Below are 13,437 nucleotides of genomic sequence, written 5' to 3' on the forward strand. Positions count from 1 at the left end.
AACGCATCTATCACATCATCATCATCATCAACCATCACCACCTCATCACCACCAACTGCACCCGCAGACTCCCCCTGAGCTGTGGAAGTCCCAAGAGCTTGAGTAGTTCTTGGCAACTCACCACCTGCACCTTTCGGTGCATTGGGATCATCGTCTCTATCAAAACGCTTCTTCGTCCTTAACTCGTCGCCTCTACAGCCTGTATCTCAATCTCCTCAATCGGCAGCACATCATCATCAAACATATCATCATCTTCTAGCATATCATCATTCAATTCTTTCAACGCATCTATCACATCATCATCATCATCAACCATCACCACCTCATCACCACCAACTGCACCCGCAGACTCCCCCTGAGTTGTGGAAGTCCCAAGAGCTTGAGTAGTTCTTGGCAACTCACCACCTGCACCTTTCGGTGCATTGGGATCATCGTCTCTATCAAAACGCTTCTTCGTCCTTAACTCGTCGCCTCTACAGCCTGTATCTCAATCTCCTCAATCGGCAGCACATCATCATCAAACATATCATCATCTTCTAGCATATCATCATTCAATTCTTTCAACGCATCTATCACATCATCATCATCATCAACCATCACCACCTCATCACCACCAACTGCACCCGCAGACTCCCCCTGAGCTGTGGAAGTCCCAAGAGCTTACCACCTGCACCTTTCGGTGCATTGGGATCATCGTCTCTATCAAAACGCTTCTTCGTCCTTAACTCGTCGCCTCTACAGCCTGTATCTCAATCTCCTCAATCGGCAGCACATCATCATCAAACATATCATCATCTTCTAGCATATCATCATTCAATTCTTTCAACGCATCTATCACATCATCATCATCATCAACCATCACCACCTCATCACCACCAACTGCACCCGCAGACTCCCCCTGAGCTGTGGAAGTCCCAAGAGCTTGAGTAGTTCTTGGCAACTCACCACCTGCACCTTTCGGTGCATTGGGATCATCGTCTCTATCAAAACGCTTCTTCGTCCTTAACTCGTCGCCTCTACAGCCTGTCTCCCCCTGAGATGCCAAGAACTCCTTCATAGCATCTATAATTTGCCCATGTTCAACCAGGAGGGACGACTGTAGTTGATTCTCTGCTACAAGGCGCTGAATAGCCTGGGTCTGGATAAAGTTTATCCTCGATTGCTCTGCCACGACCCGCTCAAGTGCAGCTATTATCTCCGAGTCTGAGAGGGTTGCATCGAAATCAAACCTTATGTTAGATGTGTCTTGACTATACTGAGGAGGGATTTCGAATGTAACCGGGACTTCAGAAGCAGTTGTGGACGTAACCGCAGGTGGTATCGTGACCGACAACCCTGCAGTTGCAACAACGGTAGACTCTACAAATTGTGCCACCACCTCTGAAGGAGTAAGCGTTGGAGGTGGTAATGCCACAATCTCCGGAGTCATCGTCTGTAGTGTGATGGATGGGATGCCAACAGCTGATGTAGCCACCACGGGAACATCCGCGGCGCTTGTAACCTGTACAGAAGTAGGAACAATCGACATACCTGACAGTGCGGATGGAGCAAAACGTATAACTCGTGAAGTGTCTCCAGCTCCCATACCAGCACCTGTCCTTTCACGTCTTGATCGTCTGATCAACTTGTGTATATCCTCCTCTTCTTCTTCTGACTCACTATCATCCACTGTCCTCTTCCTCTTCCCCAACGTCCTCTCTCTAGTCACCAACATCCTCCTCGCCTCATCCATAACATCGTCAAGATCTGAGTCAGCCACCGTCGTAGCTGCTCTAGTTACACTCACTTCCCTAACCTGTGCAGCAGAGACCTGCACTTCTTCATGTGGATCAAAACGATCCATGTCGAAGAATCCTTGGCCGCCGAATGCAGCATCAAGGTCAACATCCTCCTCAGCCGATACAACAGGCACAGTAGGTACCTCTCGAGTTGCTCCTGCCTGTTGTGGTTGAGGGACTCTGAACTCGTCCCCCCGAGTTGGCACATACCCCGGGTTTATCAAGTACCCGAAGAGTGGAGTATGCCTTGGACGCAGTTCAGGCTTGCTCCTCGCACTGGATGTACGGCATTGAGCAAAGATACGTTTGCTCACATTCTCCACGTATCTTATCGGGCGTCGTTGAGGCAAATTCGGAGCCACATGGTTCAAGATCATCTGGATGAATCTTGGATACATTATGAACCGCTCACGAGCCATTGCCCTCCTCTGTCTGTCGATCTCGTAAAAGACCATCTGACTAAAGCTATAACGTTTGTTATAAGTCAGAGCAGTCATTGCTGACTGCATGGTCGCACCCATACCATCAGTGCCCGCCTTCCTCCCAGACATACACACAATCATGACGTGCATGAGGAAGCGCCACTGATCGAGCAGGAACCCCTTCCGTCTCTGGGTATCGCCCAATGGACCAGAATAGCCCATTCTTAGAAATGCTCCATCACGAAACGGAGCAACAAACTCCGTAGGGTCATCCCTAGTCTCCTCACCGAATCGTAAAGCCACCCGTATCTGTTCAGATGAGAACTGAACTTCTTGATTATTGACTGTCGCTCTCATAACCGGGGGCTCAACACGACAATCGTACTCCACCGTCTGCCAGAAGTCCTCGATATTGGGTAAGGATATCGGCAGTGTCGTCGTGATTACGTGGAATATCCTCGAGCGTAGGAGGAATGTGATTATCTCGCGATAATCCTCCACACCACTCGCTTCCGGGTCTAAGGTGATGAACATGTTGTGACCCGGGAAGAATTGCCTCTGATTATCTCCTCCGTCATCTCCTCCAGCACCTCCAGCACCTGAAACAGCAGCCATTTCTGCAACAAACAAACCAAGTTAGATAAACATTAAGACATAACACAAGTTCGCTTGTTACCATGAGCGAAGTTGTGATAAAAACTGTATAGGCGAAGTTAAAGTTGGGGCGAAGTTGGGAACAACTTCGCTTCATCTTTAAGTTCGTCTAATAATTGTTAAGTTAAAAGGATCCAGGCGAAGTTAATGATAACTTCGCCTCACCACAACATCGCCTCAGGCGAAGTTGAGCCTCAGGCGAAGTTACAGATAACTTCGCCTAAACCTTAAGTTCGCCTGAATCTGAATCGGCGACAGTAAGGATTTCGAACGACGTGCCGTTGGCGAATTTAACGATTGTGGAGATTAAGGACTCTGAAACACAAGTTTTTAAGGATAACTAGATGACCAGTTTGTACATGACCACGTGAAAACTAGGTTTGAAATCGGGTTTAAGGATCGATCGGCCGAGGTTATCAACCGGTTATCGAAACAACCTTAGATTAACGTTAAAGAACAGATAACACGATGTAATGACCCAACCAACCTTTAAATCGGTTTGAAATCGAAGAAAGAAAATCATATAATAATGAAATAAGTTCGCTGTGATAATCGAGATAAGTTCGCTGATATTGAAAGTTATGAACAGATGACTTTTAAAAATCCTTATATAGGGGCGAAGTTATACAGGCGAAGTTACGGTTAACTTCGCCTAGGCGAAGTTATTCACAAGTTCGCCTGTTTAACAACATCGCCTATATTTACAAAATCAACCCTTTTAATTTGAACATTTTGCAATTAACTTTTAAAACTTCCCTTTAAGAATCAAATAACACGATCAAGTCCAAGTAACCAGTTATAAAATCATAAATCTAACTAAGTACAAGAAACTTTTAAAATTGAAGTATAAGGGATGAAATTTCAGTCTCGATAGGGATCACTACGGTTTTAGAAAAGATCCGAACAGGAATCATACTAACTACGTGACTGTCACATAGATCCGTGTTTAGCTGTATTATGACATATAGAGACAGGTTGTAAGCAGGTAAATAACTTAAGATGGTTTTCATCGTTTCTGTGATACGAGATAGGTTCAATTAAGCCTCAAAATTTAAGTGGGCAACAACTCAAAGATTATGATGCCTCCTATCTATTCTCAAAGCGTATTTGGCTTTCCCCAAGTCACCCCGAATTGACTTCGACCCTTAGTGACTGATTAAGTTTGTAAGTATTCTTCATCTGGTTCCCGTTCTCCTTCTTACTCTATGATCGAGAAGTCTTGACATTTTTAGATATAGAAAGTTCCAATAACTCACAATTTTTTTTTTTTTTAGTAACTCACAAATTTACATAGACCTCAGAGTAGTAAATAACCGCAAGTCCTGAATCTGGATCACTGCAGTTTCTTGAAATGCTATCTTCACGGGAATCAGAACACACATGGGCTCGTGTATGACTGGGTAATCGCTTTTCTGCCTATCATTCGGAAAGATATATATGAAGACATGCAAAACTCTTAAGGAGTTTCCACGTAAAATCAAGTAGATTTAGTTGTATCACATCTACTTTTACGCACCATAAAAAGTTACCATGACATACAATGACTGTCCTAAAGCCTTTTAAGCCTAATAACTTCACTAGTTAAGTACACAGAATCAGTATATCTATCATTTTCCAAGGTTGGATCAATTTTCTGTTAAACATAGCTAACGAACTTCTTACGAAGTAATTGTAACACCCCGTAACCGCAGCGGAAACGTAAACGGGATGCTACAGACGCCTCCGATATCAACCACATTGTTTATAAAGAAAACTGAATGCATTTATATACTTCAAATTACATTATCTTGTACTTCATTACCGTCTAGGTGATACACACATCGTACAATACGATACATAATTCGATTTATAATAACGAATCCTAACATCCAGCACGCAATTCTTACACATATCAAGCACATAGCACATAAGCAATCACTTCATCTTAATTGTACCTGAAAAGCATGTGAGAAAACGGGTCAACTACGAATAGTTGGTGAGTTTCACAATTCGAGTAAACCGTGATATTTCAATATCAAAATATAATATTATCTGGGGACACTGTTAACCCAGAACATTTCCATTAACCTCTGGGGACACTGTTAACCCAGAACATTTCCAATAACCTCTGGGGACACTGTTAACCCAGAACATTTCCAATAACCTCTGGGGTCACTGTTAACCCAGAACATTTCCAATAACCTCTGGGGTCACTGTTAACCCAGAACATTTCCAATAACCTCTGGGGACACTGTTAACCCAGAACATTTCCAATAATCCTCTGGGAACTCGGTTACCCCAGAACAGTACAATAATAACCTCTGGGAACTTAGTTACCCCAGTATAATAACAACCTCTGGGAACTTAGTTACCCCAGTACAATAATAAACTCTGGGAACTATGTTACCCCAGAACAGTTTCATACGATGAACAATTTATATATTCTATGCATCAACCATATATATATAAATTTACAAGTGTTTCCATACGATCGGTATGTACTTAAATACTTCAATAAAGACATGCTTTCCGCCCCGGGAAAATATTTAAAATAGTTCATTAAAAGGGGCTCGTGAGAACTCACCTTAGCACATGGAAGCAGGTAACACAATTAATATCAGTTAACTCGTCCAATCTGTAATATGATCCCTACGATCATTATTATACAATTATTGTTTATATAATCTTTAATCTTATCAATCGGTACACCTGGGGACACTATCAACCCAGCACTGTACCCGTTCTGGGGGCAAGGTTAACCCAGAAACACTTCTCCGGACTCAGATTGTGATGTCGTTTAGAGTTCCAAGGTCACAACTACTATTATTCGTTTTTCTCGTTTTGCGTGCCTAGCACGGTTATTCGTTTTTATGTTTCAAAAATGAGTTTGATCACACACGACCCGAAAATAGTGGTTGACTGATAATTTAATTAGAGTGGTGAAATTATAGCTAGGTTTAGATGTCCCGATTGGCCGCGGGACCAGTTTCCGTCTTTGGCGTACCGGAAACTGTTAAAATAGGTTAAAATTACTCAAATCATCCGAATTATTTTCGGATGATTCATTTTTACTTGTTTAACTCATTTATATGAAAATAGCTCATTTTTAGGATTTTTATACACCAGTCAGCTCGCTTAAGCGAACTTCACTGGTTTACGCGTTTTAACTTTAAAAGTTTGCTAATTAGCACAAATAATTATCCGTTTACTCTCGGACATTGAAATTTTGTACAAATCACTTTTTAACAGTGGGGAATTTTATAAAAATATTTCCAGAATTAATCCTTATATTTAAAATTTATTTATCTATTTTTAAACACCATTTAAACACTAAATATGTCGTAAATACCAAACGATCTTTGAAAAATCCCAAATTTTTCCTGGATGTCCCCTGCCATCCACTTAGTCCCGTGTAATATTTCCAGAACCAAAATCTTCTTTTACATGCCCTTTTTTCCCAAAACCGAGCTGGAAATCCCTAGAACTCGTTTCACCGAAAAGCCCATTTAGACTTCTCCAATGGACCTCAAATTTTGTGTGTGACTTTTACATGATATGAAAAGCTTATCTACAATTTTCCAGAATTTTTCATGATATTTAACTATTTTTCACCATTTTTGGCCAAAACCAAGCATTAAATTCACCAAATATTCATCCTTTATCCAAAAATTACCAAAAATTCACAGAACTCTTATTTCCATGTGTTTAACACCTCTGTAAAATTTCGTGACCTAACTCTAAACGACCAACAATCTGTCCAAAAACACATACACCGACAAAAACCGAATATACCTTTCGTTTTCCGCCACTACAAGCTACAAACTCATCTTTCCGCCTTATCTACCACTAAGTACAGATCTTAGTCTAGGATTCGGGTTTAGAAAGATTAGGAATGTTGAGCTCGTTCCTCCACTTGAAGCTCGTTTAAACTTCCCGAAAAAGATTTCCTACACCATCTTGGTCTTGAGAAAGAGTTAACAGGGAGAGTGTAGAGAGAGTGCTAGTGGTTCCGGGATGGTGGACGGTGACCGCTTGAGGGTGGATCGAGGTTGTGACGGAGGTGATCTATGGTGGCGATGGGTTGACGATGGTGTGTTGCAGTGACGTTACGGTGGTGCTACGGTGAAGGCGGTGTGCGGTGACAGTGGCTGCGGAGTGTTGTATTCTTGGAATGTCTTGAATATGAGAGAATATATGTGGAGGTGTGTATGTGTTTATGGCTTGAAAAGTGAGTTGGTGAGGGTTCTTGGGTGTGAGCCGATCATAGAGAAGGATATATGAAGATTATGGAATTGAATTTGTTTTTGTTATTTATTATTTTTTTTTTATCAATATGTGAGAGTGGACAGCTATATATATACAGAGAATTTGTTGTGTAAAATCACAACTATCTTGAGCATTTCATGAAAGAAGTATGGTGGTGAAAGATATGTTTGAAGATCTTAAGTAACAATACAAACAAGGTATGGCGTGGACATGTTGTACAAGCCACCAATAGTAGAGATGATGTGAAAATGAAAGGTGGTGGAGTGTTCTGGTCAACAAAGAAGAAAAGCAAGTAAATTTACTACTGAAAGTGAAAGTATGGAGGTGGGTTATAACCAATAAAAATAATGTAAAGTATGATGTGAAAATAGGTTGCTTGAAAACACGGTTCAGTTCGTTTTTCGGCTCACAATTTAAATTTATATAAAATCGATTTAAAAACTTTAAACCATGCCATTTATTAACTTAAAACATCATAGTATTAATAATTGTGCATCTTTTTCGGCTTGATCGATCGTCTCTTGCTCGGTTTGATATTAAAGGTTTCGTTTAACATACCGACGTATTGTTAAATCGAAATTCTTTTTCTATGCCGTACTTTACTTAACCCGAAGCATCAATGCTTCGTAAAATCAATAAATATCCTATATCTCGTCCATAATTGAACCCTCGATTCATTCGGGTTTCAATAACTATCGATCGATTGATCGCATATTCATTACGGTGAATTATATATTCACGTACAATCAATACCATGAACCATGTATTCTCGTATACTTACCATGGTAACTCATGTATCCGACATTACATATGACGTAACTAACGTCTACCGGTTAGGGTATACCTGGTTTCGTCGGAAACGTTACATTCTCCCCCCGTTAAGAAATTTCGTCCTCGAAATTTCACACGCCTTCTATCTCCTTTCGAGAGAAAGGTGGGGTTTTTCCTTAAGGATTCACCCTCGCGTTACCAAGTATAATCTGGTACTCGCTGTGAATTCCACTTAATCTTAATTAATAAAGCTTGGTATGTCCAAACTGTTTAGTTTCCGTCTACTATCACTACGGAATTATTTAGGATATCAAGTATGACTTCTACGAGTACCTCCATTACTAGTACTTTCGTTGCCTTATCGTTCAGGCACTTTTCAATCCGTATACATGGCAAAACATCATGTATAGTATTTAACCCCTGGAGTACTTTAATCGATAAACTAAATGACCAGTCATGGAAATAGTCTCATGAGGTCTAATATATTACGGGGTTAATTTCGGTTTTGCCAAACCTCAAATCACCTCTCGAAGGTGATGCCTTGAAATGCCTTGTCACCTCATTCCGGTGACAATAGTTTCCTTTGAATGTTGGCATAAAATCCTTTGCCAATCTCGCGTTGCTTTCAACTTATCTTGATTGACGCCCATTTTCACTTTAACAAATTGGTGATAACTACTTCACCCATAAAAAGCTTCAAACTCTCGATGCTTCCTTCCCCGCCTTCCAATAATGGAAATAGGATGACTATTTTGATTTGAGATAATTGAAAATGGCACTCCACGACGAGATACCATTTCACCATCGGGAATTTAGGCAAGAATTCATTGTAATTTATTCTCACTATCATTGACGAATTTTTTTGTCGTCGTGGCGTTCCCTAGGGTTTTCGGTGTACAGCATTATCTCTTGCCTAACTCAATATTCACCAATACGCGTAACCATATTTTTCTCCAAACTCGACCATTAATAAAATCCCTTCAGGTATCCGTATCATCAATAGTCAAATCCGATCCCGGATGTATGGATTATTTAGATCTATGCGCTTCGTCAATGATTAATTCACGAAGGTCATGGAGGGTCGGGATCCAAACCCAACTTTGAAATAGAGAATTTCGTCCACGCGCTGTTCGAAATTCTTCTCATTGTTATAAAGTCCCTCCTTCTCCAATTGTTCCTCTTTCAACGCCTCACGTCGAGCGACTTAGATCAGGTCTGAAAGGTTCGACTGGACTATCAACCCTAGCGCTCTCTCTCGCAATGGTTTAACCCGATCTTTCCTACCCAAGGCATCGGCTACGACGTTAGCCTTGCCGGGGTGTTAACGGGTGTCACAGTCATAATCGTTTAACAACTCAACCCCTCTTCGTTGCCTCATAATCAGTTCCTTCTGATCAAATACGTGCTGCAATCTTTTATGATCGGTGAAGATGGTGCACTTCGTATCGTAGAGACAATGTCTCCACATTTTAAGGGCGTAGCTAACCGCTCCCAGTTCCAAGTCGTGAGTAGTGTAAATTTACTCGTGTACTTTTAACTGTCGGGAAGCATAGGCTATAACCTTAATATACTGCGTCAACATGCATCCTAACCCTTTACGCGATGCGTCACAACACGCGCCAAAACCATCGTTTCCATCAGGGAGACTTAAAATCGGCGCTTGGCACAATTTTAATGGTTTCTATCTTATTTGGATCTTTGTGATAACTTTGATGCTTTACAACATGACCTAGGGATTATGCCTTCTTTAATTCAAAATCACATTTTGAAACTTCGCGTATAGCTCTTCTTGTTCTAACACTTCCACAATTTTCCTTAATCGTCGTTCGTGCTCTTCTTTACGTTGCGAATATATCAAAATATCATCAATGAATGCTATGAAAAATTTGTCAAAGTAAGGTTTACAGACTCGATTCATGAGTTCCATGAATACTGTCTGCGCATTCGTTAATCCGAACGGCATGAATAAGAATTCATAATGGCCGTAGCGGGTCCGCAACGCTGTTGCTGCAACGTCCTCCTCTTGGATTTTTCATTTGGTGATAAATATATATAAGATCAATTTTCTAAAGATAAATCGCCCTTTGCAGTTGGTTAAACAGATCATTTACTTCGAAGAAGTGAATACTTATTCTTGATCGTCACTTTATTCAATTCTCCCTAATCAACACATATTCTAACACTTCCGTCCTTCATTTCCCAATTAAACTGGTGCACCCCATGGTGACTAACTAGGTCGTATAAAACCTTATCCAACAATTCTTGTAACTAATTGGATAATTCTTGCATCTCGGACGGTGCAAGTCGGTAGGGTGCTTAGCAACAGGGCCAGCCCGAGACATTAAATCAATTCTGAATTCGACCTGTCGGGTTGGCGGTAATCCAGGGAGTTCTTCTGGGAAAACTTGTGGAAATTTGCGTACCACCGGGATATCTTCTATATGTTTTCTTTTAAATACTTTGGCAATCACGTTTGTTAAATACACCACGTCTCCTTGTCGTAAAAATTATAACATCTCAAGACGAGATTTGAGTGGCAACATCATACCATACACTTTTCTCTGTATTTAATCACTTCATCGTCCGAAAGAGAGCTTCTAATCATCTTCTTTTCATATTTGATTTCTGCTTTATGTTGAGTTAGCCAATCCATGCTACCATTATGTCAAAACTTCTTTGCTTTACTGGTCGTAGGTCAATAAGGAAAAGTTAATCGTTCAGAATAATAGGACAATTCCGAACAATTTCGTTAACCATTAGGGGTTTACCATTAGCGATTCTACAGTGTAGGGTTCTATAGTTTCACTAATCGGTATCTTTCCAAATGATAGGAGGTTAATAGGAACTAACTTCTATTGGCGACCATAAAAATATTACTGGAGTCCATTGAATTAAAACTATAACATACTTAACATCACCTTTGAATCACGACGTGCTTTATTCGAATTCTCGGCTCCTTGCTTGATCAGAGGTTGATGCTTGTCCTGAGGTTCGTCTTCCAATGACGCCTTGGTTAACTTCGGGCATTTTTTTTTTTTTTTTTTGGATGGATTGTTGTTGAGGCTGTTGGGTTCGGAGTGGTTGAACACAAATGGGTTGGGGTTGCCGGTTCACATGGCTTCAATTGGTTCTACAATTGGGGCATTACTTCCATCTTTACCACACCTGTGGCCTACTATCACTCGACATTCTTCTTCCTGCCGATAACCATATTTTCCACAAGTCTATTTTGCACTATACCTTTATCATTATTCTTCTTTATTACTCGACGTCTCACCTAACGTCCTTCCAGTCCGCTTCCCATAAAGTCAAACATATCAATGTTAGCTTGTGCCACAACCCTTCCAAAGGTTGTATATTTTACAGGGTTGCCTATACTCCTTATTGATGGAGTTAGTCCCCAATATAGTGCTCACATCGCTTAGTTTCAGGAGTAATTAGCCATGTTACCAGACATGACAATTCCTTCAAACGGTTAGCGTGTTATAAGTGATCAGCACACAACGTTTCTATCTTTCATAACTCAGTTCCCAATCTCTGAACTTAATTACTCGACTAATAGTGCTCTAGCACAAGAGTCTTAAATTCTGACCATATCATCAGAGTAAAAATTTTCTAACTATAATTTTGTACCATCGTGTTCCATCACGACACAACATAATCTAACAACATATCTATAGCATATTTCGTTGCACAATGTACTAGGCTCTTACCAAAATCCTTGACCATTTCACCCTTTCTATCCACTCGCTAATCTATTCCTCCCTTTCCCATCAGTAAACTATTAATAATTTCCTCACCACCAACAACAAACATATCCTTCATACCGGATCTAATTCATTACGACTACTATTCATGTTTAGTTCTCAACTAACACTTGTAGTCATATTAATAATCGGTGGGACATAAACACTCTTAGCAATAACACTAAGAATTTAAATATTCATAATCATGTGATTGCTCGATCTATAATTCTGCGATCACATTCGCATCAACACTAGCAATGATCTGTGATACGACATTCGGTATCATTATCTGCTATCTTTGAGCAATCAACTGGATCACAACAATCTCTACCATTAGAGTTATTCTTTTTATGTCATTCTGCCGTACCCATCCCGTACGCAGTAATCAATACTAATTTCACCATATAACTCGTTACCAGTTAAATCATAACAGCAGGTACACATACACACCAAATATTATCACATATTACGCATACCAGTATCTAGTATATATGTCCCACAAATATAATAACATATGGACTTAACCTGACGTCGGTTAACGTTCAAATATATTTCATAACCCTTGTCACTAACTGACATATAGATCTTTCTCAACAAAGATTAATATTTAATATACGGGATTTCAATATCCTTCCGCATGTCAGCATAACCGATACCTGCTCGCCGTGAGCATCAAACGATCACATACCACTGAGTTATAATATCCGTGTTTATTCGTATATCCGGCATACAGAGTATACCACCTACGAACGAACAACCAACTATGCCATAATGATTCCAACACTTCTTTGTGTATAGGTAATCATTCTATTCGAGCATACATGGGTGTAAACATCTAACGGATGTAAGGATAACATAGGGAGTTATTAGAATATGCGGTACCGGTGTTGGTAGAGTATGGGATTTATCAATTTTTTTTTTTTTTTTTTTTTTTTTTAGTTGGGAGTGACGGTTACTAGATATTTCTGGTTAATGTCAAACGGGAGATTTGACTTGGTACCATCATAACTATAACCCGATAAGTCCGACTTATCACCAACCGATGCTCTAGAAATTCCAGCATCCTCGGTACTTTTTATTATCCCATCCCCCGGTTCCTTATCCGGGTCGGATTTCCCAATACTTTTACCCACAAGATATGCACACGTGTATATATATACACATTAGCACGTATAAATAATATTATATACTTTACACATATGTTGCCATTTTTACCTATTAATGTACCCCGTGACTTCCCCTGAATTCCCTCGTGCGGACTAGTCTGTTATTATGTTCCGGACCATAATAACTCACTTGTCCATCCAAGTTCATCCAGACCTCGTCACCATAAATTATTAGTTGATATTCAGATCCTATAATACTTGAGCTACTGGTTATATTTTAGGTATCTTTTAAAGACATCCTAATTCTTTTATAACCAATGGCTCTGATACCAAGTTCTGTAACACCCCGTAACCGCAGCGGAAACGTAAACGGGATGCTACAGACGCCTCCGATATCAACCACATTGTTTATAAAGAAAACTGAATGCATTTATATACTTCAAATTACATTATCTTGTACTTCATTACCGTCTAGGTGATACACACATCGTACAATACGATACATAATTCGATTTATAATAACGAATCCTAACATCCAGCACGCAATTCTTACACATATCAAGCACATAGCACATAAGCAATCACTTCATCTTAATTGTACCTGAAAAGCATGTGAGAAAACGGGTCAACTACGAATAGTTGGTGAGTTTCACAATTCGAGTAAACCGTGATATTTCAATATCAAAATATAATATTATCTGGGGACACTGTTAAC

The sequence above is a fragment of the Bidens hawaiensis genome, unplaced genomic scaffold, assembly GCF_021521415.1.
Source record: "Bidens hawaiensis isolate Kalapana, Puna unplaced genomic scaffold, B.hawaiensis_p1.1 tig00004759_1, whole genome shotgun sequence".
Lineage (NCBI taxonomy): Eukaryota > Viridiplantae > Streptophyta > Magnoliopsida > Asterales > Asteraceae > Bidens > Bidens hawaiensis.